This window comes from Epinephelus moara, chromosome 18, assembly GCF_006386435.1.
Source record: "Epinephelus moara isolate mb chromosome 18, YSFRI_EMoa_1.0, whole genome shotgun sequence".
Lineage (NCBI taxonomy): Eukaryota > Metazoa > Chordata > Actinopteri > Perciformes > Serranidae > Epinephelus > Epinephelus moara.
This window is the reverse complement of record NC_065523.1, coordinates 23,223,294-23,235,530: the sequence shown is the minus strand read 5'-3', so window position 1 is coordinate 23,235,530 and position 12,237 is coordinate 23,223,294. Positions and strand designations below refer to the sequence as shown.

The window sequence follows — 12,237 nt, the reverse complement described above, 5'->3', positions numbered from 1 at the left end:
GCACTAACTTAACCCTCATGGGTTTGTCAATAGGCAGCACGTGGGTATTTGTGCAGACATGTATCCATGTGCGGGTGTGTGTTTGATATTGCTAACAAGCTACAAAGATCCTTCTCTGCCCATACATTCGTTAGAGGCTGATTGAAGTCATATGTGCTGCTGGTAACATTGGCAGAGAGGTTTGTATTTTTCTCTGCTTGGACATGATGGTCGCCCATGATGTGTCAGAACCAGTCAAACCTTCCCTCAGTCTCCGCAGTAAGAGCCTGAGAGCAGCTTGAGGGATGTGCGTGACTGAGATTGGCATTGGAAACAGAGCTGGAGTTCACAGACCAGATTTGGGCTTGTTTTATTACCTTCTCTCAGTGTTCAACATCTGTTAGATCACAATCATTCACACGCACCAATAAATATTTTGGATGTTATTCACACATATTGTCTTTGTGGGAGCTGTACTGAAAACCATGTAGCAACAACACGAGCAAATTAAAGGTTACATGTGATTGAGACGTGCTTTTATTGTTGTATGAAATGCATCAATAAAAAAGCTGAATGAAGCCAACATATTCTCATGGCTGTAAAGTATACTTTATTATACAAAGACTATACAGTATGCAGCACCATAAATTTACATTGTCATCAATACCAAATCCATTTTGTTAAGGTTTCTTGGAGGTAAGGAGGATGTTAGATGTCAAAAGCTCAGAAAAACTGTTAAGCGGACATTTGAGTTGAATTTCTTGTCTCACTGTTTCCAAGAACAAAACTGAACTCGGATGCTGAAGTTTATGGACCGTTTCTGACAGATTGTTTCCATTTTGTATCCTTGAGAGATGCAGCCCACCACACTTGATTTTACTCAAACCTTTCTTTTCCTTCGGAAGCATAATCACCGTAGGCAGCCTTTAAAATCTCAGAAATCTCTTGTCATATGTTGTTAACAAATTGGCCATGTTTAGGCCTATAATGTTTTTTGAAGGCTCCATTTTCACTATGAGACTTATAGTTTCATTATGGGTGAAAAGAATAAGCGGGAGCAGGGGAAATAAGAAACAAAAAAGCAGAAAACAAACAATGACACCCTCTAACTTTATACTGAGGGTGCTTTCAGCTCTAGAGTTGTCTTTCTTTGGTCCAAATCAGGGACTCATTTTGTTACAAAGTTGCGTAATTGCCTGGTGGTAAAAGACTCCACTTGAGTTTAACTTGGTATTCATGACTTGAGACTCGATTCGAGACAGATGAATCGAAAAGACTTAACTTTTTTGTATTAAATATTTGCATTTTTCTAGATATTGATAAGTTACGTTTTATTTTTGAAACATGATTGGGTAATTTAAAATGCAATGTGTGCAAACCTGGCACACCAACAGAGGCCAAGGCAGTCCAAAAATAATAAAAATTGAATCTAAGTATTATGTTGTTGATGCAGGTAGTAAGAAGAGAACCTTTGTATGCATGGTCTGCAGCACAAAAATAAGTGGTGTGACCACCAAAACATCCAACTTCGTCCATCACCACAACACCCTCGAAGAAAGGTACATGAACGTGTGTTTTTAGCTAACTTAGTAGCTTATTGGTTCGTCTAGAAAGCTGACGTTTGACCAGGTCATCAGAATTTCATTTGACTTGTCTTGCTTGACTTGTAGCAGAGACTCGACTTGACTTGCTTGATTCTCACCACAGTAACTTCAGAGTTGCTGAAGAGTTGCTGAAGAGTTTGAAGGCTGGGACTCCAGACTTGCTTGTGACTTGGACCTGTGTGACTTAAGCCTAGTTCACATTACACGATTTTCACAATGATTTTGCATCGCGGAGAGACTATCGTAATCTTTTGAGTGTTCATACCTGCCGACGTGTGTCTCTGTCAGCGGGAGTCTCGCCAACTGCGTTACGACCTGTGTGTGCACAACACAAGGTTTCTCCCCTGAGCCCTCGCCGACAGAGCCCCAGATAACGCGGTGACGTCACCAAACTTGGAGACGACACATCATAAAGGCATGGATATTCTTTATTATCCTGGGTCCAAACACAACGCGCTCCCCTTGATCCTGTGGATGCTGTCATTGTTGTTGTTGCTTGCCGACTGGCTTGTCAGTGTTGCCAGATCTTGGGAGAGAAACAAGCAACCAGGACTATGGAAACAAGCCCAAAACAAGCGACTGCAGTCAGACATACTATCATGCGTTTAAATAACTTATTAGACGGATATATATAGAGAAAGGTGATGTTTAGAGAGCAAGCCCAAATAAGCAACTCCACTTTAGAAACAAGCCCAAAGTCGCGACTAATAAGTGGACCTGGCAACCGTGCGGCTCATATTTCTTCTGTCCTCCTGCGTGCAGATGTGGGACGTATCCTGCTTCTCATTGGCTGATGCTCTTTGTCAGTCGTGTCACACTTCTCCAGTTTTCTAGCATGCCAGATATCCAGTCCCAGTCTCAGATGAGGGGGCGACTTGCTCGTAGGCTTGTTCACACAAGAGGACTCATTGTGGCAGATTATCTGCTGACTCACCTCCGACCCAAGGTGGCTCTCAAGGTCCTCTGCGACGTCAAAATCGCGGTTAAAATCGTGTTATGTGAACTAGGCTTTACTCTTACCTTTGAATGATGCCAAAGTGGAGATAAGGTTTGGTGTATATTAAGGGTGTAGCTAAATCACATTATTTTGGTCCTGGTAAGGTACAGGCTTTGGTCACAGGTTAATTTTATTCAGTTAAATGAAACATACTAGTTAATTTTGTGACAGAATAATAGCATTTATTTTTATTCAATTACACAGACATCCACACTTTTGCAGGACAAATATTACAAATGGTTCCAACCAGGTTTGAAAGTGCAGCAAAAACTCAGACGTTTAAGTTCACTAAGACAGGAAAAAGCATAACGATTAGAAGGTGCAAGTAAAGCCTGATGGTAGACCAGTGTTTCCAGTCAATCAAAAATTTGGTCAGTCACTGAGCGACAGAGAGAGAAATTTCATAACCTTCATAGGAAACAGGTGCTGAGTCAGTGAGGAGAGGAATGTTAGAAGAATGGGGAGGGAAGGATAGCGTGTCTGTGTGTGCATATGTGAGAGAAAGAGGTGTGTGTGTGTGTGTGTGTGTGAGAGCGAGTGTGAGTAACGCTGAGTGGAAGCCAGGGGAGGCGAGGAGAGAACAAGGGGAGGAGACTCTCTGGGGATTGCGTGCGGACATCAAATGTTTACCTGTAACAAAAAGAAAGGGGAAGGTGTAGAAGGAAAAAAAGGAGAGGAAAAAAAGGCCGTGGTTTACAGGAGTGGGCGGGGACCCAAAGCCTAAAGCATGAGCTTCGCACGCAACTTAACAATACTACCTTTATGAAGACTGTATTGCGTTAGTCAGTGAGCACACACACACACTCACACACGCTTATTCACGTATGATACCGCTGGTGTTGCACACACACACACACACACACACACACTGAACGATGGCACTTGCACTGCACTGAAACCCTGTAAAAGAGGTGTAGAAAGCGTTCGTGACTTCCAGATAATGGGATCAAAGAGGCTTGGACTCTTTTGCGGCCACACATTATACACCAAATGGGACCAAATAACCGACCCCATCTGTAGAACAGCTGGAGTTTCTGTTTGACAGAAGGGGTACTTGTGTGTCTATCCCAGCTCAACCCAGAAAGCAGAAACTTCTGAAAGCAGATGTTCAGCATTCCCTCTCGTTCCCCCACCCCGACCCTCTCTGCGGTTGCCCTGTTCATTTTTCAACATAATTGGCCAACAAATCAAGACAAAATGAGAGTCAGCCTTTGTTGTGGAAACCGCAGAGAGCCCCGGTGATTTACAGACGGTCGGCTTCTCTCTTGCTTTCTCTCGGGGTCTCTGTCTGACTGTCTGTCTCCCGCTGTCTCTACATCTACAGTATCTTGGCTCACCATCTCAAGGTTGCCTTATCTGTTCCAAGAACAAAAAGCCTGGAAAAGCCTGGGCTGGTGTACGGCTGAAAATAGATTACTTAACAATAGTCACAACATGGGTTTATATTTAAAGCTCTCTATTTCTACAGACCTTTACACATCTTAGCTACCTCTGTGTGCATGTGTAGAATACTATTATTCCTCATTATAAGCTTTTAAGTTCAATTATAATTAACAGTGATTAAATTGGGAATGTCATATATTGAATTTGACCAGTAATGACGTGCATGCAAGACAATTATAACCAAACACAACCTTTGTCCTTTTGCCAGCACTTTGCTTCTTCTCTTTGACTGGGAGTAAAATCTGTCAGTCACAGCTCTGATTGGCAGCTTGCGTGTAAAAGGCAGAGTTTTGGGGATTTAGCCTGGGGCGCCTGCGGTCAGCACAATATGTGTACTATAAATAATTTGACTCTGTATGTCGTGTGATTGTGTGAGCAGAGAGAAAGAGAAGGGAGAGGGAGAGAGCTACACACACACACTGGGCTCAGGGCTTCCTCTCCTGTGAGCGTCTGCAGTCAGAGCGCAGGTACAATAGGGAGCATTGTTCAGCTGGCAGGCCCCTGCGTGCCGGCTCCCCCTCCGTACCTGAGCACAGAGACAGGTGTATTTCTCCTAGTCACGCATAGCCCTGCCACACTCCCAGCTGCCTACACACAGGCTGCCACTGAGATCACACACACACACACCTAGGAGAGCATCTACAGACAAAAGCTGGCATATACCTACATGCTGACTACAGGCACTGCTTTTACTCCTCACAGTAGATCCCTTATGTGAACTCTTCATATTCACCTTTCCTAATTCAACGTACAATACAATGTACAAACTCCAGCTGCACACTCACTATGTGGTATTTCTCCTGCAGGAAATTATTGTTGTTATGTTTACAAGGTGTGCTCTTTGACACAGAAACCCAATAAACTGAGGCACCTGCAGGTCGAAAAATTCTCATGGTCGCACCAAAGGATCCAGGAAGGGTGTGTTTGTCCAAAGAAATTCCCCTTTTGCCCAGCGCAAGAGTGTGTGTGTGTTAGGGTGGAAGGAGGAATGAGTCACACATATGTCAGTGCTAACTGCACAGCCAGTCCAGGCCAAAAGTTCATTTAATTTCTCCGTAAGTGGGAAAACATGTTTGAGTAAACATGAGAACCCCTGTTAGTTTGACACCCTAATGCAGCGTGAGAGGGTGAAGGCGTGAAGGGAGCGAGGGATAAAGGAAGTGATTTTTATCAAAATCTTTACATTACATTTGAATGTGAAGAATTACATAGTAGTAAAGGGGGGTTATTGATTACATGGCTTCCTTTGAAAGAGCTGACTCCCTGAGGTGCTGGAAGGACTCCAGCCCTATCAGTCTCATAGCACAAGAGGATTAGCTCTTTATCCTGGGTGACTCTAAAGAAAAGAGGTACACGCCGCATTATGTCTTATTATATAGAGCAGGCACAAGCCATTTTTTCTTTTTACCCGTTTTCACATGAGTAATCTTTCCCCGCGTCACTCTGAAACCTTGCCGTGACCCCTGTTTAGCTTCTCTTCGCCCCGTTCCCACGGAGAGGCCAACAACCTGACGGAAGCCGGCACATTGGCCGTACATGAAATTGAGCTGCCAACATGGAATCCAACCTCAGGTTTCCTGGCTGATATTTACCAAATTAATTCCCAGGCGGATGTAGAAATAATAACACCCGTGAAAAGTGGGAAAACAAGGAGGGGAAACCAAGTGTGGTGGGCTAGTGAGCGTGCGGTGGGGGCCGTGCCTGTGAAAGGGCATGCTGTTATTGGGAAATACTGGTCATTTCTCATCTACCTCTCAGTTTTCATGACATCATCCAACCCCTGCACCTAATAATGCAGCTCACATCATACTATAAGATGGGCTGTGTAGGTAAATAACGGCAATACGGCTTGTATTATTGTAACCTTCTCTGTCTTTCGGTCTCATAGGCTCTTGCTCTCGATCCCGTCGCTGTAGCTCGGGCACTCAGAGCCACATAAGGAAACATTTGTTCCCAGTCTGGTTGAATAGAGCCTTGTGTTGGAGGTAGTCAAAGAGATACAAGGGGATAGGACATCCAAACAGTCCAACACAAGAGCTCTGCTCTGAAGCCCCTCTCTGTCTGAGCCGGGCCAGTAATGAATGTCCTCTAGTCTTAATCACTCTCAGAGCACACACTGGAGATATGACTGACTCCATTGTCCTCCTCGCTATGTTATGTATGTTGAAAGCAGAAGTCATAGAGGTCATCGCTTCCAGTAAATATTAGATTTGTTTCACCGCCACCAGGTGATCCCTGCGCCGCTTGCATGGCCTCTGTCCACAGAGTGCATTTCCACATGCATTTTTTTAATGCTGCATCACACATGTTACAGTTGTGCATCTTGATATGTACGCCAAGCAATTTTTTTTTTTTTACACAGCTTGAAGATTTACAAACCCTCTCTTTACTCAGTCAGCCTTGTTTCCCCTGGATTCTCTGATGCATTCCTCCTTTTCCTCCCATCTGTGCGAATGGTTTTGTGCTCTCTGGATATGATTATCCATGTCACACCAATCTGGAAAACATTTGTGTGCACATTAGCACATACCTACAGACACACACTGGCGTGAGTAGAGTCATGGAGGAGGAGGATGCAGAGTAGATACATGCACACATACATGCATGCCTGCAGACACACATGCATTATGCACATACACACATTGAGAAATAATGCATTTTCACTCCAGTTGCCTGTGGTTGTGAGGCGGAGTGATCGCTGAGCAGGAGGAACTGCCGTCTCCCTCCATTGTTTACATTCATGACATTGTTTCAGATAAGAGATCATTACCTCTTAATTACCTCTACAAGATAACTGCCCCTGCTAATACTTTAATTCAGCCTTGATTAATGATTAATGAGCCGAGGGTGCAGAACGGCTTTTGTGCAAGAAGCGAGGTCAGCACAGTGAACCAGATAAAAATGTGTAACCTTCCTTTTTCTTTCTTTCTTTTTTCTCAAAAGGAAAGAAAAAAACCCTTCACACAGCAGCGGTGGCTTAGGAATGCGAGACAGGAATGCTGTTGAGTTACTATAAAGGGGGTTTGATCACTGAAAACAATGTCTTTGTGTTTTCATCCCCAGCTCTAGTCACGCAATGCTGTGTGCGCAAACCTCCAGCAACTTTTCAACCCCGGCACACAAGAAAGCCATCAAGTACCTGCAATTGACAGAATCGCGTGCAATTCAGGTACTCCAGGATTGCACTGGAGCACGGCCAAATGGGGAGCGAAGGAAACGGTGGAGTGGAGCTTCACCTGCTTTAAAGTGTAATACACACTGTGTCCTGTGATTGGAGATCAGCAACAGTGGTGGAGTGGAGGGTAAAGCCACTTTATATAAATATTCATATATGGCATAAGTTACTACATACATGTAAATTATAGGGTGATAAAATGTAGTTTGTTGCATGCTCTGTAGGAAAAAATAAAGTAGATTTCTTAGATGAGGTACCCTTTAAATCGAAGTTTACCCACTTTACCAAAATATAAAGAGTGTTCTTTTTGATCACTGTCAGCCATACTACATCAATTTAAATGCAATAATTCACACAGTCATACAGTATGTTCACAATGGTTTTATCATAGTGGAATTTAAAATGACACACATGATCAGTTTAGTTAATTTCAGTTCTCTCTAAACAGTCTAACACATGACAGACCCATTAATTATGCCTTATATCACATTTAATGAGTGAAACTTAATTAAACTTTACTTCATTTGTACTGTGAGCTCACTGCTGTTCTAATTTTAGTCTTCAGGGCTGCACTCCGTTCCCAGAAATCCACTCCTTGTTTTGAGCTTTAAGGGAAGCTATGATCCCAGAAATACAAGCAAGCCTGGAGGTGGTTAGGACATGAAAGTGAGGTAAGAAAGACAAGAGATTCATTCATGGGAAGGTGATTCAAGGCACCGACATCCCTGTATCTCTGCATAGCGACAGAAGATCATTATTACTCACTCACACAGCTCACACAGGGCTCACACGCAAACCTGCGATCAAACTGACAGATGATGATTGATTGCAGCAAGATTATAACAGCCTGTATTCATGACATAACAACTTATGTGACAGTAACAGATAATAATACTAACAATAATGATAATAATAATAATAATAATAATAAAATGCTGTCTTTTTTTTCTCTTTTGATTTGTGTATTGCACCTTATTTGTGTTGTATGTTTTTAAAGAGTAAACAATAATAATAATAACTAATAAAATCGTAACTCTAGGACAAAAAAAAAAAAAAATTAAAATGATTGATATGCCAGTAGTTACTGAATGAGCACAGATCCAGGGTCCCCCCCCATGGCCTTTACATGCAAAATGCCACTCATAATATATATGCAATCATACAGCAAAAGACCTAAAAAAGACCACACAAAGACACAAAATAACTTAAGAAATGGGCAAAACAACCAAGAGACACTAAAATGACCAAAAAACCCCACAAAATTACCTCAGTATGACAAGAAATAACACCAGAGAGACCCAAACATCTACAAAATGACACAAAATAACCACAAAGAGACACAAAATGACTGAAAAAAAAAGACAAAATTACCCCAAAGAAGCACAAAACAACCACAGGGAGACACAAAATGACCACAAAAAGCTTCAAAGGAACTGCAAAGAGACATAAAAAAATTAAAAATGGGCAAAAAAACACACAAGGAGACACAAAGTGACTGTAAAGATACACAATATGACACAAAATTTCCTCAGTATGACAGAAAAATTACTCTAAAGAGACACAAAATGACAAAAAAATTACAGCAAAGAGACACATAACAACCACATAAAATGACCACAAAGAGATGCAAAGGAACTGCAAAGAGACACAAAATGACTAAAATGCACGAAACAACCACAAGGAGACACAAAGTGACTACAAAGAGACAAAAAAACAACCAAAAAAGAACCGAAATTACCTCAGTATGAACCCAAATTACCTTACAGAGACCCAAACATCTACAAAGAGACACAAAACAACCACAAGGAGACATAAAATGACCAGAAAGAGATGCAAAGAGAAACAAAATAACTAAAAATGGGCAAAATAAACACAAGGAGACACAAAGTGACCAAAAAAGACAAAAGAATTAGCTCACAGAGACCCAAACATTTACACAATGATACAATACAACCACAATGAGAAACAAAATGACCACAAAGACACACACAAACCACAAACAATGCATAACAACTACAGATGCAAAACCACGCGCACATCTGTGTGGCTTGTTTCTGTTTAAGAGAGGTGGTGGGGCCCTTTGCATATCTGTGCCCAGGGGCCCATTGTCTCATTATTGTCCCATGTTGCTGAATTGACTCAATGCATTTTAATGTAAGTGAAAAATTTCCAGTCACAGGCAAACATGTTTGAACCTCCAACGTGAGCAGAATTAATTAAACAGTACTTTCATATAATGCCACTATATTATAATATCATTCAATGCAGGCTTAAGCACAGTGTTTATATTTTGTCTTTTGTCTGTTTCAAAGTGTTTAGTCTGGCATTAATCTCCTCTTCTCAAATATTTGGTCGCAACAGCAATAAACTCCAAGTACCATCATGCTTTGCGCGCCTACGTTGGCTGAGAGCAGCATGTGCTCCGGCGCTCTGCTCCAACTATGGCTCAGTGCGGCTCAGGCTCCTCACAGGAGCGCATCGTATCGGCTGTGGAGACGCTGCTTGGAGCTCCAGCAGAGACCAGAGACCATCACTGCGCTGGACCACAGGGAGGAAGCAGCTTCTTTTATTGCTTATCGGAAATAATCACACTGATCGATCCGCTTTATTTGGTGAAGCGGAAGTCACTTTACGCACGGATTCTGTGGACGCATAAAGTGGATTAAACGCTGCCGTTACAGCGCTGACACACGTGGAGGAGTTATTATTATCATTATTAATATTATTATTACTGGGAAAACTTCATGATGGCGACAGCTGACGGATTCAACACCCCAGCTGTGAATCCTCCTGGAGGATATGAGGAAATACAGCCTCTCACACGGGATGAGTGGTGTCCATGCCTCCTGCTGCCCAGGTCCTGCTGCTGGACAAGCCGTCTGTCGGACACACGAGTCTCTTGGGATACTTCGCGCGTGTGGCCAGTGTCATAGATGGCGAGCACCATGATTGTTTTGGAAATTTCTAGCGGTGGATTTTGGCACAAGAAAAAAAGGAATATCCTGGAATATATTTTGAAATTGATGCTCAGCAGACGTGCAGCAGTTTGGATAATGACATCTCCGCATCCAGCAGGTATGTGAGAAAAGATAATTACTTAAGACTTCTGTCTGTTTGGCTGTAAAGTGTTTATCTGTCAGAAATGTAGGTTGTCATTTCTTTTTGTTTTTTCTTTTATTAGGGGGTTTGAAGCTTGCAGCATAGTCAGTGCGTCCTGGGGTTTTCCAAAAGGGTCCCAGTTGAGAATAAGTCAATTTCACTCAGTGTTATTTCACAAACAAAATGAAAACGTTCAACAATGGCTGTTTGGGCCAAAGGTTCTGTCGTTATCTCCCTACACACCCATTTGGCCTACATCTCCACTACCAAATTACACTCAGCAGTCAAACTCTCCCACATGGGGTTCCTTAGGACAGCTTTCACCAAGTTAGGGTCCCATCTGTGCCTAAAGAGGGGGGCGTGTTTGAGATAAGAAGCCTGGTCAAACCCCTGATGTGCTCCACATGTTATTCTCTGGGTTCATTAGGTGTACATCTCTCATCTTTAAACGTGACTCCAACTCACTGTATCCCCCCTTTATGACCTGACGTCACCATACACCTGCAGTGCCAGGTGTCCGCAGACCATTCACAGAGCCATGACCTGTCACAAGTCGTGAAAGACCAGGTGCAGCAGAGCAAACAAACAGTGTGGGCACAGTGACCATGCAGTCCACCCACCTCTCTCACAGTGACTCCATTCAGGTGAGAGTAAATCTGTCTCCAGAGCTGTGCCCCCGGGGGAGGGCTGCCATGTGAAGCGGCTGTCAGTAATGGCACATGGCATGTGTGAGAGATGGCTCTGGGCTGTGGCGAGTGCGTAGGAAGATTTGGATGAGGTGCAGATGCTGCATCTGAGCGGAACCTGCAGGTGCATGTGATCTCACTTGAAGAACAGTGTTTGTACCTGTTCTGCTTGTGACACAGAGGCATTGCATTCATAGTGGGGTGTGTGTTCATGCAAGTTATCTAATGAAGCTCCCACCTTCCTCTTCCTTCACCCCTCAGCTCCGTCCACTTCCTTAGCAATGAAGAATTCCATCTATTGTTGGGGCAGGGGACAGAGCCCCACTATATGTCTGCATACAGCGCAGAGCACAGATCGAGCACACCCCCTTCCCCTCCAACTCAGCAACCACCCCCCCCACACACCCCCTCCATTAAAAATCTTCTCCAAACAAGACCCCCTTTCTCCACTGAAGAGGGACCCTCTGTCTAATGCCAAGTGACTCTCATGGCCAGCATTGACGGTGGGACACTTGCTTCACAAAAGGAGCTGAAGTGTCAAATAAACTCGGTCAGAGCCCCCGACACACAAGAATTCCTTTATCTGGCACCCTGGGAGGCAGACAAAGACAGACTTTGTGTCAGTGAACAGGCCTTGACTAAACACTGGGGCTTTTTTTTTTTTTTTTACTCCTCTTCTCACAACTTCTGCCTCTTCTTCCTCCTCCTCCTTTTGTCATTTGAACGGCGGAGCGGGAGCATGTCTGTTGACGTGACCCCCGCTCGCCCAGCATCTGTCCTGCACACGGCCAACATCACCCCTGTGCTGCTGTGTAAGCGCCGTGCAAACACAGATACACCCCTGCACGCCCACTCCAACAACACCCGCTTCTCTCCCTCAGACATCAAAGCAGCCGGAATATTTCAGTAGATGTTTTTTGGATACTTTTGTTTATGTCTTGGGGGATAGCTGAGAATAGCAACGCAGGAATTCGCTTTCTCACAGGGCTGAGTGTGCTGGCTGAGCCGTCATATGATATGCTTGTGGTGAACCGCAGCAGAGAGCCATATACACACCAGGGTCAGACTCACTTAACAACCCTGTATTTACTCCACTCAACGTTTCCTAGGAACTTTCTCATCACTTGCAATTCTTTGGGTGCAGAATCAGCTGTATTGTCATCTGTTTGAAATGAAAACATAATGAGCTAATATCAGAGCTCCTCACACCTTCAGGTTTGATGTTGTTTTTCCACAAGTTCTTAGATGATTACC

The 12,237-nt window shown here is 43.5% G+C and overlaps 1 long non-coding RNA gene across 1 annotated transcript in view; it reads left to right on the top strand.

The window, feature by feature from the left end:
• Nucleotides 1-9,652: 9,652 nt before the first annotated feature.
• The window catches only part of LOC126405298 (uncharacterized), a 59,436-nt gene continuing 56,851 nt past the window's right edge, over nt 9,653-12,237 (top strand). Inside the window, exon 1 of the long non-coding RNA XR_007571566.1 lies at nt 9,653-10,273. This is a non-coding gene — a long non-coding RNA (uncharacterized LOC126405298). The remainder of the gene's footprint in view (nt 10,274-12,237) is intronic.